Source organism: Triturus cristatus, chromosome 9, assembly GCF_964204655.1.
Source record: "Triturus cristatus chromosome 9, aTriCri1.1, whole genome shotgun sequence".
In the NCBI taxonomy this organism is placed as follows: Eukaryota; Metazoa; Chordata; class Amphibia; order Caudata; family Salamandridae; genus Triturus; species Triturus cristatus.
In genome coordinates, this window is record NC_140592.1 from 298,107,637 (window position 1) to 298,120,891 (window position 13,255).

Consider the following 13,255-nt stretch of genomic DNA (forward strand, 5'->3'; position numbering starts at 1 on the left):
CCAGCCAGCACGAATGCACGTACTCAATGGCGCTCCTCCCTACTTAACCTCCTCCCTCCCCGGGGTCCGTCAGCATCCGGGACTTCGGGAGGCCACAGTAGGTGCAAGGCGATGGCAGCTTCACAATCAAGTAAGGTGTCTCCTTTTTGCTCTAGCAGGATACGAGCCGAGTCCTGCCTACCTCGCTCTCTAAACTTGTTTCTTTTACCCACAGTTCGTTTGTAAGAAGCGCCCCCCTCCCGCTTCCTGCACAGCGCCTCCACTCAGCCATAGTGTAATTACCTTTCTAATTGCTACTTTTGCGCATTGTCCTATTTTAGTCTGTGCCCAGTAATCTTCTACAGCGCTTAGAGGCTCCATGCAGCCCCTCATTTTTAGCGCACCCTGGGCCTCTCATTATGTTCATACCTCATTCTGAGGTTCCGCAATCATTGCCAGCAATATCACTTGGCGGCTGTTTGTATGACTTCCACATATAGCCCCACATAGTGCCGCGGTATTTACCACTTGGCACCCTTAGTCCACAGAACGGTTTTACGCATCATCTAGCACTCCTAATGGTCTTGCCTCCGCTCCTCTGCATCGAAGCATGATACACTTCATAGGTATGTGTGTCACTTACGGTACGCTCATTGAAGACAGGTTTGATATTTCACGGCACAATAAACACTACCTGTATGTCGCCTGCCATCCAGTGCACCAATGTCAAATGTGTATTGTGTGCTGTCTTGTTTTTCCTTCCACAGGTTTGCGCCAAGTGTCCGCTAATGTGTTGACACCGCGTTCCACACACCTTAGCGAGTGTGTAGGTAACCCCAGTTTTATTTTTTTCACCACGTGGCACTACACCTTTTGCCACTCACTTCTCACTGGTCCTGATGAAAGCTCCTCATTACTTTTACTAGAGAGCTGAAACATGTAGACCCACCACTTAGTCAACTAATAGATAATTACTTCTCCATTTAGTTGCACCACATATCCTTTTAACCAATACCCTGAGCCGCCAATAATAAATTTTGCAATGGTAAGGATTCTCAGCGGTATTTTTTAAATTTTCACCACATCACACTTTTGCACTACACCAGCTCCGCTGTAGCCAGGCGTCGCAGCACAACCGGGAGGCACTCGGCCACCCGGTTGGGGCCCCGATGATGAAGCATGACACCAACCAGGTTGGTGTGTGAGGGGTCTTTTAACCCACTTGGTGGGTTCCCAAACATTTGTTTCATTTGACCGTACCATACCACACTGGGCGTGTCCTCTTTTGACAAAGCTTATCTAAATCCAGGGGATACGGACACAACCCCCCTCTTGTTGTCCCTAGCTCTCCCTTTGTTCTTGAACGTTATATTATATACAGGCACTTCAAGCGGAGAGTTCTGGAATGTTTAAGCTCCAAACCTCTTTCTTGTTCCAACTGTGACATTCAGCGCCACTGTTTGTGCACTCACTATTGCCCCATTTAAATTTTTTAATGTGCCCATTTGTTTTAACCTGACCTTTAGTGGTCCTCAATGCGACTGGGCCAAGTCTCAATGTTTTCATATGATCATCTGTTTTAGCTGTATCATTCGTGGATTGCATAATTGTTTTTTCAGCTTATATATTTGGTTTTATACTGCAATGATTTTAATTAATTAATTGAAAATAAAATGTATCTCACATGAGTTCATTACATATGGTTAGTGTGACAAATTACGAGACGCTGGAGCTATTGTTTTGATTGGTTCAAGTGAGAAGGATTGTTGTCCCAAAGAGAGTCCTTTGGAATGCTGCTAATGGCAAAAGAAATATGTAATATAGAAGGACAGCACAACTGGAATGTGTAGAAGGTTTGACCTCTGAACAAATGAGAACAGTGTTTTCTTGGAGGAATAAAGATTTTAGGGTATGGAGGTAGGTGATGGGGAAATCGGATCAGCGGCTGCTTGGATGATCTTGACCTCAGTTATTTTGAATAGAAACATACCAGTCATTGAAAGTTGCAATAATTGGCCGAGCAAGAAAGGAGACTGTCTATGCTGTTCTGGTGATTTCTGTGTTAAGTTAGAGACTTTGCTATTGTCATGTGTCAGAATGATTGTGTGTTCTAATTGCTATGTGACATAATTGTTGTGGATTTAAAATACATTTAGTCTACTCTAGTGTACACAGATCATGAAACACTTCAGCCCCACAATACTGTCCTCCTTATCTTTGTCCCCAAACCAAGGACTCATTGGTACCACAAAGGCTAGCCTGGGGTGGCTCTTCTGCTACATCAGACAACCCACAGAAGCTAACCCCCCCCCAATCTCCTGATGCATATGCATGCATCCAGTGTCCACACGGCAGATCTGCATGGATCTCAGCTCCCTCGGGGTTATGCTGGTGAATGCCCACAGTGCCAACTACCCCTCTTTCGTTGCCAGTCCCCAGCTGCTGTGTTTGAGACAGGGCCCCAATGCAAGCTCAGCAGTCACACTCAGCCCCCTTGGCACTGCTCAATGTAAAAGCTAATATTTGGCTATGCAGGCGAATCCCTACCGCAGTGGCCCTCAGACTCGTAGCACAAGAGTGTCTCCCACTTTATTCTGCTCTTAGTTGGTTGTGGAGCTAAGGACCTTACCAGAAATGTCACTACCAGGTACCACTATTCTTTTCTAAAAGTAATGGTCCATTTGCCTTTGCCCAGTGTCGCTGGAGTCCAAACCCCTCTTACCCGCTCTCTTCCGGGGATGTCCAGCTGCCCTGCCACGAGAGCCCTGGTTCTCCCCTCGTGGCGTTCTCCCCACACATCCACCCATCGCAGGCTCAGATCCTGGGGCTCAGCATCTCTTAGCCCCGCACGGGCGCCAGGTGCAGTTGATCTGGGTCCCTGGGCAGGGATCTTCACTGTGCCTCTAGAGGGCGCTGTTACCCGTCCGTCCAGGCTCCATGCACTGGCAAGCCGTGTCCTACAAACAGCGGCTGAAAGTGAAAGAATACAGATCCTTGGAGAAGAAAGTCCCGGGTGTCCCTTGACCCCAGACCGGACAAGACTAAAGAACAAACCACTCTTGGGCAAGGGGTCTCCGAGACCCACACAGGAGGCCAGGCCCAACTCAGACGCTCTCTAATAGAAACCCACAGAGCCACGCAGGCTCGAAACTGCTTCTTCCGCGACACTTTCCCATGAGTTTCTTACAGCTCCTCTTCCTGTGAGATCCCTACGCGGCTTTAATGGCCCCTGTTACCGAGGCACCAATGTCCCACCTGGGCTGAGCCTTAACTTGAGGCGATCTGCCTATACCCCCCACTCTGGTGAACCCTGCGCCGGCTCCTCGGACACAGAGTTCTAACATTTGTTGCCAGTTCCTCGTTCCACTTCCCTCAGCTGAGCTGAGCTCCTCCTCCCCAGGTGAGCATGGAACTCCTCCTGGAACCGAGGTTATCCTTGCCCCGCCTCCTCCAGCTGCATGCTGCCTTCCCGTCGCAATTGCTGCTGATGCGTATATTGGGCCAACAAATGAAAACATACAACCACAAGAGTTGTGCTGCAGTGAGAAGTCACTTGTGATAACTTGAGCACGCTTGAACGCATTCTGATTGCAGAAAGGGGTGGCGGATTGAATGGATGTGGGGGCGGTCACTTCATGTGGTAAAATATCCCCACTCCTCTTCTCCCGGCGAGTCTTCCTCATTGAGAAACCAGCACAAAGAACCATCGCCAATCACCGCAGCCTTGATTTAAAGGTACAGGCAAACATAAGTGGGTCGGGGAGAGGAAGAGATTGACACAACATTTAAACAACAAGACGGGCAGAAACCAACGAAACAAGTTTGACGAGCAGAGGAGGAGGCAGCAGGGGGAGGGGAGAGAGGAAGGGGCCTGCGCCTGTTTCCCTTGTGGGAGCGAGCAGGAACCATCTGTTAATTACAAACAGATGGTTTCAAAGCACGCTCCCGCAAGGGAATCGTCAAACGTGCACGCGTTGTCATTGAAAGCAATGCAAAGCGTGCACGTTTTTGGCAGAAAAAGGGAATCGATTCCTAAAGGTCTACTCCTAAGCAGCGCATGCGTGCTGGGTAGGCGAGACCTAAAAATGGGACACCAAGAGGGGTGTTTAATCACTTGTATGATGATCCGATGACATGGCTAGTTGCATAATTTTTTTTTAGGCCATAGACAAAATTTGGAATTTAATTCCTTTCTGAACTAAAAACCAGTGTATATAAAGACATGTGAAGGAAAAGTCTGAACATTCCAGGCAGTCATACAATGTTAACACAAATGCAGTCAAGAATACAGTTTTTGTCTGTAAAAATCAGAGTTTCACTGGTTTCTAGGAATCATTTGGGTTTATAGAGTGCATACTTGGCAGCAAAGTTTTCTTCAAGTAGAAGAGTAGGAAATTGTCCAAGATTTGGTGAGGAAGTTATAATATGTTATGCAGTGCATAACAATCATCTTTTTTTCCCCCGAGAGCACCAACCGCTGTGGCATTGATTGTTGGTAGATTGAAAGTTCTTTCTTTAAGTAGATTATTATATATTTAGCACCCAGATCGTGCAAAATTTCCAATTTGTATGGTTAAGGGATTTGTTTTCAGTTTAACAAGGATTCAGGAATGCTGATAGAGGAAAGACATTTTCAATTTATGCCCGATAAAACTTAGGAATCATTTCTATAAAGCAGTGTTTTTGTTTTTTTGACCTATTGTCCATTTTGAACTCAAGGTAAGACATTTATTCATGACTGCTTTGCAGTGCTGATGAGCCTAATTTTTTCCAAATAAAACTGGTTGATCTTCGCTCAGCCACACGCTATTCAACATCTACATGGCCCCCCTCGCCGCCATCGTCAGACATCACAGACTCAGCATAGTATCCTACGCCGATGAGTATCACCACCAGACTCAGCTTCCAGGAAGGAATGAAGGACGTCGCATCCTGGATGAGCAACAGCTGCTTGAAACTCAATTCGGAGAAGACGGAGGCCTTTGCCCTCGGGCCCTCCCCCTCTGCATGGAACAACACCTGGTGGCCCACCACTCTCGGCAGCCCCCCACCCGGATGGACCATGCACGGAAACCTCGGCATCGTACTCGACTCCTCCCTCTCCATGACCCAAAAGGTCAACACAGTCGCCTCCACCTGCTTCAACACCCTCCGCATCCTCCGGAAGAACTTCAAATGGATCCCCCCTGAATCAAGGATAACAGTCACCCATGCACTCAGTCAGTCAGTCAGTCATAAAATGCTTTAGTCGACAGTTTGTCATAAAAGCAAAGTCCATTACACAATAAATGACCAAGTATATGAGATTGTTAAAAACGGGAAATTATACCTCAAGTATAAAAACCATAAAAAGATAAAAACAGCAATGATAAAATTCATAAACTCCTCTCATGACTGTATACCTATGTACAAATAATAAACAATGTAGCGTACAATTTTCATTTATTACAATGCAGCAGTTACTTCTTATCTTAAATATGTACCTATATGCAAAGAATAAAAGAGGGAAGTAGGCAATGCAATATACATGGATTATAATGCCGCAATCGCTTTCGATCTTATGATCCATACCCAACCTAAAAATTTAGCTATAGCTATAAGAAATGGTAACCATGTTTCGGTACGAATTAATCTGAGTGCAACCTCACATTTTTGAGTGTCCAAGGCACGACAAATAGGAGCCAACCATGTGCGCCGCGGAACTCTGTAGGCAGGACACACAAATAACAAATGGGCCAAAGACTCTGAGGATACATGGCAAATGGGGCAGGAAGTATCATCTATTGTCCCCCAACTTGCAGTGAAAGACTTAACAGGCAGTGTGCCCACTCTCAGTTGAAACAAAAGCTTTCTATCGAGAGGCTTTGAAATAGTGTCCCAATAAGTTTCTAGCCTTTGAATTGGTTTAGCCATAAGAAATTGGCCTGTCAGTGTCGATGGATCACTATTTCTGAAAGTGTTGGCTTCCACCCATCCCCAGTATCTTTCCTTCAGTTGTACTTCCGATGGAAACCGCATATTTTCAGGGTTCTCCCAAAGGGCAACCATGCTAATATTTACTAGCATAGATCTAACATTCTGTAACCATTTGATTTTCTTAAATTGGTCAGCTCTTATTAGGTCTTTAAAGCCCTCAGCATACGGTGACAATTCTGGGGTTGTCCAAATTCTCCGCCAGTAGAACATGGGGCGTAGTCTGGCACTGTCAGCCAATGCCTTCCTGCCTAAGTCACTAAGTAATGGCTGCGTTGGGGTGCTTTGCGGAAGATTAGTAATTTTTCGTAAGAAACTATTTTCTGCTACAGTCAATTTAGAGAGATTTTTAAAACCCCATAACTCTGCCCCATAAAGGACTGCGCTAACAACTTTCATATTGTAAATGTTCAGGACTGGGCTAACTGGTTTTGTGAAAGATGCGTTGAACTCGGCTAATAAGGTACCAGCTAACTGGCGATGTTTCAATGTGGCCATGTCCAGTTGCTTACCCCATTTCATGTCCCCCTGTATGATGACCCCAAGGTATGTGTATTCTTTTACCTGCTCCAGCGGACGCTTATTCAGCAGCATCGTTTCACTAAAGGATCTATGGGGGTTAAATGTCATGTATTTTGTTTTAGAGACATTTATCTCTATACCCCGCAGTTGGCAGAATTCCTCGAAAAGCGTTAAGGCTCGCTGTAAGCCGCTCGGTGTTTTTTCAATTAGCAGCGTATCATCGGCGAACATAAGAATTGGAATTCTTACACCCGACAATTTAGGAGCGTCCGTTGGGATATCTTCCAGGAGTTTTACAACCCCATTAATAAAGATGGAAAACAAAGTTGGGGCCATCACACAGCCTTGTCTTACCCCTCTTTCCACTCTAAACGGGAGTAACCTGGCCCTGGCTTCCCCACGTGATTTTTGCAAAAGTATCCTCATGAAGTCTGGCTATGAGAGACAATAATGCAGGGGGCATCTTCAGGTCTTGCAATACTCTCCACAATCTATTGCGGGAGACGAGGTCAAAAGCTGACTTTAGGTCTACAAAGGCAGCATACAAGCTGCCTTTTTCCAAAACCATGCACTCATAACCAGCAGACTGGACTACGGAAACGCCCTTTACGCCGGGATCAACAAGATTCTGCTTTGCAAACTCCAGACCATACAGAACACCACAGCCAGACTCGTCCTCGGCATCCCTCGTCATGAACACGTCACCCAACACCTGCGAAACCTCCATTGGATCCCTGTCGAGAAGAGAGTAATCTTCAAGACACTCACCCACGCCTACAAATGCCTCCACAACACAGGACCCCAATATCTCAACAATAGAATCTCCTTCCACGTACCCAGGAGAAACCTCCAATCCGCCGACCTCGCTAAATTCCCGTGCATCCGCAGAGCAAGAACAGGTGGAAGAACCTTCTCCGGCATCGCGGCCAAGACCTGGAATGAGCTCCTGATTGACATCAGACGCACCTCCACCCTGCAAGCCTTTCTAAACTCTTCCCTCTGACTCTTCCCCTCCAGATCCCTTTTTACTCATGCCAACACTCCCACTACTGCTATGACCTCTAAAAAAAAAAAAGTCTAAAGGCTTCACTCTTTTATCCCTCCACTATCCTTTCAATCGAAATAACAGACTAACATGTCCACTTCTCAAATTTCATAATTAACTATACTAATTCACCATTAATCCTTTATGCGTTCCGGAGTAGCATGCTACTCGCCGAAAAAGCTAATTCACCACTAATCCTTTATGGGTTCCGGAGTAGCATGCTACTTGCCAAAAAAAGCGCTTTAACACCACATCAGGGGTAACAAGCACTATATAAATGCAAACCTGTTTCCCTCTTCTATCCCTGCGCTATCCTTCGGAATCCAAATAACTGACTAACCTATCCACCACTCATATTACTTTCATATTTCACTATACTAATTAAACACTAATCCTTTATGGGTTCCGGAGTAGCGTGCTACTCGCTGAAAAAGCGCTTTCACGCCTCGTCAGGGGTAGTAAGTGCTATATAAATGCAATTACAATACAATACAATATACCATCACCTTGCCATGTTTTCCACTTTGAATAGCCATAGATATAGTACTCTTAACCAACTGGTTAAACCACATCACCATATCATTTGCCTTGGGGTTGTACAGTGCAGTGCGATGGTGCTTAATGCTACAGCTTTCTAGAAAAGTTTTCATCTCCTGTAAAACTAACTGGGTACCATTATCTGTGATGAGCAAACAAAATAGCCCTTCCTCCAAAAAAACACTCTTCTAAGTCTCCACAGTCGTTCTGATGGTTACATCTAGTAAGAGTTTTACCACCAACCACTTCGAATGCACACCCACCAAAACCATTGCATTTTTCATTCCCTCATCCTGCAATTGCATAGGCCCAATAAAATCTAAGCACACAGTAGTCCATGGGCTACCCGGGTCCTCAATATGCCCTTGGGTAGCTTGTACACCAGTCTCAAGCCTCTTCTCACTTTCTCTACACACCTCACAGTTTTCCACCCAAGAAGTGATTTGCTTGTTCATGCATGGCCACCAAAAATTCTCCCTCACCCATTTTTTGGTTGTGGTCTCTCCTAAGTGGCCCTAGTGAGCCAGCTTAAGGATTATTTCCCTCAACCCAACTGGTGGCACAAATTTGTAATTCCTCATCAGAACCACCTTGCTAGCCAATGTAAAATCATCCAGAATTTTCCCAAATGTTCTAACAGAAAGAGACCCAATACTCGCTCTTCGCCACTATTTGCCCTACCTTCTGGAGAACAAGATCTCGATCCACACACTTGCGCCACTCCTCTGCTGAGAATGAATTCCCAACACACTCTTCAACATCACACACTGATGCCACAGCCCCTTCCTGTTCACAACCCGAAACACCATCTCTATCTCCTTCTGCTCACTCCAAGGATCAGCGTGAGAGACAATCAGCTTGCATATTTTTCCACCCCGATATGTGTTCAATTTACTACCTGCACTCTTTAAGCCTGGAAGCTAGCCTAGCCAGCCTAGTGGACCCCTTGCCTGCCCCACCAGGACTCAAAATGTTGACCAAAGGTTTATGGTCTGTGCGTATGCCAAAACTGAAACCCAAATAAAAAGGTCCTAAAATGCTCTACCTACCAGGCAGCTGCTAAAGCCTCATGCTCTATAACCGAATAGTTGCTCTCACACTCAGTAAAAGAAGGCGAGGCAAATGTTACATTTTCTCCTTTCCAGCATGCACCTGAGAAAGAACGGCCCCACAGGCCACATGCACTCGCATCCACAGTTAGAAATGTTGAGTTGGGTGTCAAATGGTGCAAGGATACCTGCCTCACAAATGTCCATCTTAACCATATCAAATGCACTCTGTTGAGCATTGCCCCATACAAATACACACCCCTTTCGCAGCAACACCCTCAGTTCTTCAGTCTTGCCTACGAATTTCGCCACAAAATTGGCATAATACTCGCTCAAACCCATGAATGACTGTAATTGATCTTTATCGTGGGGAACTGGTGCAGACCTGATAGCCCTCAAAAAGTCCACCTTAAACTCCTTGACCGGAGATAGTATGGCCAAGGTCTTCAATTCACTCCACCAAGAACCTGCATTTGTCCTTCCTCAAAGTGAGACCAGCTTCCCCGAGTCAACCCAAATAGACCTCAAGTTGTTGTTATGCTCCTGGATGGACCCACCAAAACCAAGATATTATCTTGAAAAAAATTCACATTATCCAGCCCCCTGAAAACCTCTGACCTTTGGAAAACACAGCTGAGGATAATCCAAAAGGCATCCTTGTAAATCTAAATGTTCTCTCCATGGTAGGGGTGGGTGGTATACTCCGCTCCGCTGGTGGAGTATGCAGAGTTTTGGCTACTCATTGCTCCGCTTGGAGGGCTGAGGTTGGGAAAACGTCCACTGAACGCTGTGTAGCAGAGCTTACCGGCAGTAACATTCCCCTAGTTAAAGAACTTCAGTCCCTTACCCACTGTTTATTTTTTAATGGTGCCATGTGTCTGTCATATTAGCACTTCTGGGTCATCTACAACCAATGCCATGGCGGATCAGATTCTGGGACTCACTTGAAGTGGTAGTCAGTACTGATACAGTGCAAGATGACTTAGGTATGGAGGACTGCTGGCAGTTTATCCAATCCTAGTGCGCCGCACAATATTCTGGGGTGATCACCACTACACAGTGGTGGCACAGGTGGCTGAGGCATGAGCCCTGTGGATGGCTCTCTATCGCTGCATCCCATGCCATATACAACATAGCCGGGCAGCATGGAGACACTTTTCACATTCCATGCAGGCCAATGTGGAGCAGCGAAGAGCTCTGGAGTACGGACAAGGAGGAGACGTCCGCCCAAAGCCTGAGACTGGTGCTGCACCCCTTTCTGCCTCAGAGGTAGGCCCCCCTCCTCTGAGTACTGCTTCTCCAAGGAGGCAAGCAAAGGCTTCCAGTCTGGCAATGAAATCTAGGGCAGGACCATCACAGCAAGCAGCAACAGCTTCTCTTCAGGCATGGAGCTCTTTTATTAGTTATAAAATAACACCAAATGCTTATTGGGAATAACTGATTTCATTAACATGTACAACATGGCCAGTGCTACTCCATGATACAACTCCTCCTGCTTGTGCAGTTGTGTGGGTTTTAGCGGAGTTTTTCAACAACTCCACAGAATTCCAGGGAGTGAAACTCCCCAAGCTCTGCCCAGGCCTACTCCATGGTGACAAGTACTGTCAGGTTGCATGAATACTCATGCAACCTGGTCTGGTGGTAAGCACTTTTCAAGTCCAGCTTAGAAAAGTACTTACCACCCTTGAGCAGCAACAATAACTCTTTTATATTAGGGAGACGGAACATGTCCGTCACCACGTGCTGTTTAGGTGCATAGATCCAAACGAAATCTTAGCTTGCCATCGCTCTTCTTGGCAATAACTACAGGAGAGATCTATTCTGAAGATTCAACAGGCTCTAATATTCCGTCCTTGAGCATGTCCTCTAAAAGTTTCTTGTCCTAACCACTTACTAAACCTGGCCCCCTCCTCAATTTCTGTTTAACAGGAGTAGTACCTTTTTCCAAAACAATAACCCTTCATTTTACCCAGCTTTTCATTGAAGACATCCTTCATTTCATGCAACACCCCTTCAGTGGTAACATCAGAGACTAACAACACTTGACCTGGAGCATGGGGATCAATTACAATATGCAAATCAAATTGATGCTCTCAACCCAGAATAGGTGGACTATCCTTCACCACACAGATTTTCCCTTCAACCTCTTGGGTTTGAACACAATGAGGGATGAAAAATAATGCAAAATATCAATATGCACTCCTTGGTAGCCCCTGAGATCTATGTCTTTAGGCAGAAGAGACAGTAGCGGCCACTCCTTCTTCCACATTGACTTCAGTATGATGGTGTACAATGAGTAAGAGTCCACCATGAGCTCCACTTGTTTGCCCTGAACCCCAAACTAAGCTTTCGGTCTGACTTTCCTGTCTCCTTCCTCCACCTCAGGCTGAACCATCAATACTCAATCCTGGTTTTCATCTTCCCAGAAGATGTCCTCGGTGAGAGCCACAGTGATTTAGAAGAATCTTTGTACACCTGAGCATAATGGCCAAGACACCCACACCTTCTGCACTCCTTGTTGGTCACAAAACATCATTTGGAGTCACTGGTATGGTATGCACTCCCACAGCGTGAACAGTCCTTCGGTATGCCACCTCTCGGAGCTCTAGCTGAAAACTTGCTGGTTGACGATTCAGTTGCGCCTTCTTTTTTACCAACTGCTGTGACAAGGTCATCTACCACCTCCTTCTTGCCCAACGCTTTCATGCATCTCTACGATCTCTCAGCTACCTTGGCAATTTTTATGGCATCATTAAGGAATGGATTTTTCGCCACCCACAAGCGCTCCTGCATTTTGTTTTGCTATGGCACTGAGCAATCAGTTGGTCTCTGCCTATCTCATTCATCATGTGACCAAATTTACACTTAATTGACAACTCACGTAGACTAGAAACAAAGTCATCCACCGATTCATCTGTTTTTTGCGGTCTAGAGTAAAACTTATAACGAGACAATACTATGTTCTCCTCTTTGGCAAATCATTTCTCCAGTCGCAACTTTGCCTCCTTTTACACATCTTTGATAGGTTGGTTGTTACTATAGAACATCTGAGGTAACTATTTAAAAATATGATGCGCTTCCATCCCAATGGTACCTAGCAATAATGCTTTCTTTCTTTCAGAAATAAATTCTAGCCCATCTAGCGCCACTCTATAATTGTCAAAATGGTCTCTCCATTCTTCCCACTGAATAGATGGTTGACCTTGCTGCGCTATAAATGGAGGTGGAATCACAACAGAAGAAGCTATTGTGAACAAAAATACTGAAAACCAAGCCAAGGTAACTTTTAACCACCGTATACAGGGACTGAAAAACAAAGGAAGAAGGCCCAAGGTTTTTTCCTCTAATAAGTCACATGGGGCACTTAGACTCTTCCCCGCTGCCGGAAACCAGACCAGAAGCACTCCGTAGTTGAAGAGCACACACCCCTCCAGCTGCTCTCTGTTCCTGAACTCACCAAGTCAAACAGGAACTTTCACTTTAAACGGTAATTTAATGTGTGCCAGACAGGTTTTGCATGACTCTGCAAAATTGCAGTGCCCCTAAACAACCGCCTGCATACCCTCTGATTGCTTCACTGCTGTGAGTGCACATGAAATGCTCCCAGGCCTCGCAAATCCACTGTTAGGCCAACCATGAGCGTAACGATTCTTTTGTCCACATGTGACTCAGACATCCACTGTCGGGCCTTGGTTGAAACAGAGGCTTCCACTTCAGAAACCAACACCGTCTATCGCCATAAACTGAGCTCCGGCTTGGGACCCTGATAGCCATAGTTCCTTCTCACACCATCAGCTGGTACCGGTGTCACATCGGGTGGCTGGGCGATCGTCGCCATAAATGTAATGATGATACCACCACAGCAAGGAGTAAAGGCAACATCTTTAGTCACAATTCACCAGTTAATGGTGTGATTCTCCCTTCACCCGCCACGGAGAAACTATTAGAATCATGCTACAACAACGTTTTCCCAAGAACATCAGTATGTCATACTAAAGGTTCTACATTACAACACAAGTCAAGAACCTTCCACACAAAGTGTGCTTGTCCCATCAAGGAGCCAGACACTGTTTGGATTTTTTCCAAGGCTAAGAAAATAGCCACACCACATCTGGCTCATGTTGCTGCCACCCAGAAGTGTCAAAAGAGC

At 45.8% G+C, this 13,255-nt stretch overlaps 1 protein-coding gene across 1 annotated transcript in view; it reads right to left on the bottom strand.

Moving 5' to 3' along the window:
- The window catches only part of LOC146797771 (cofilin-1-like), a 70,214-nt gene that overhangs the window by 50,749 nt on the left and 6,210 nt on the right, over positions 1 to 13,255 (bottom strand). The window lies entirely within an intron of this gene.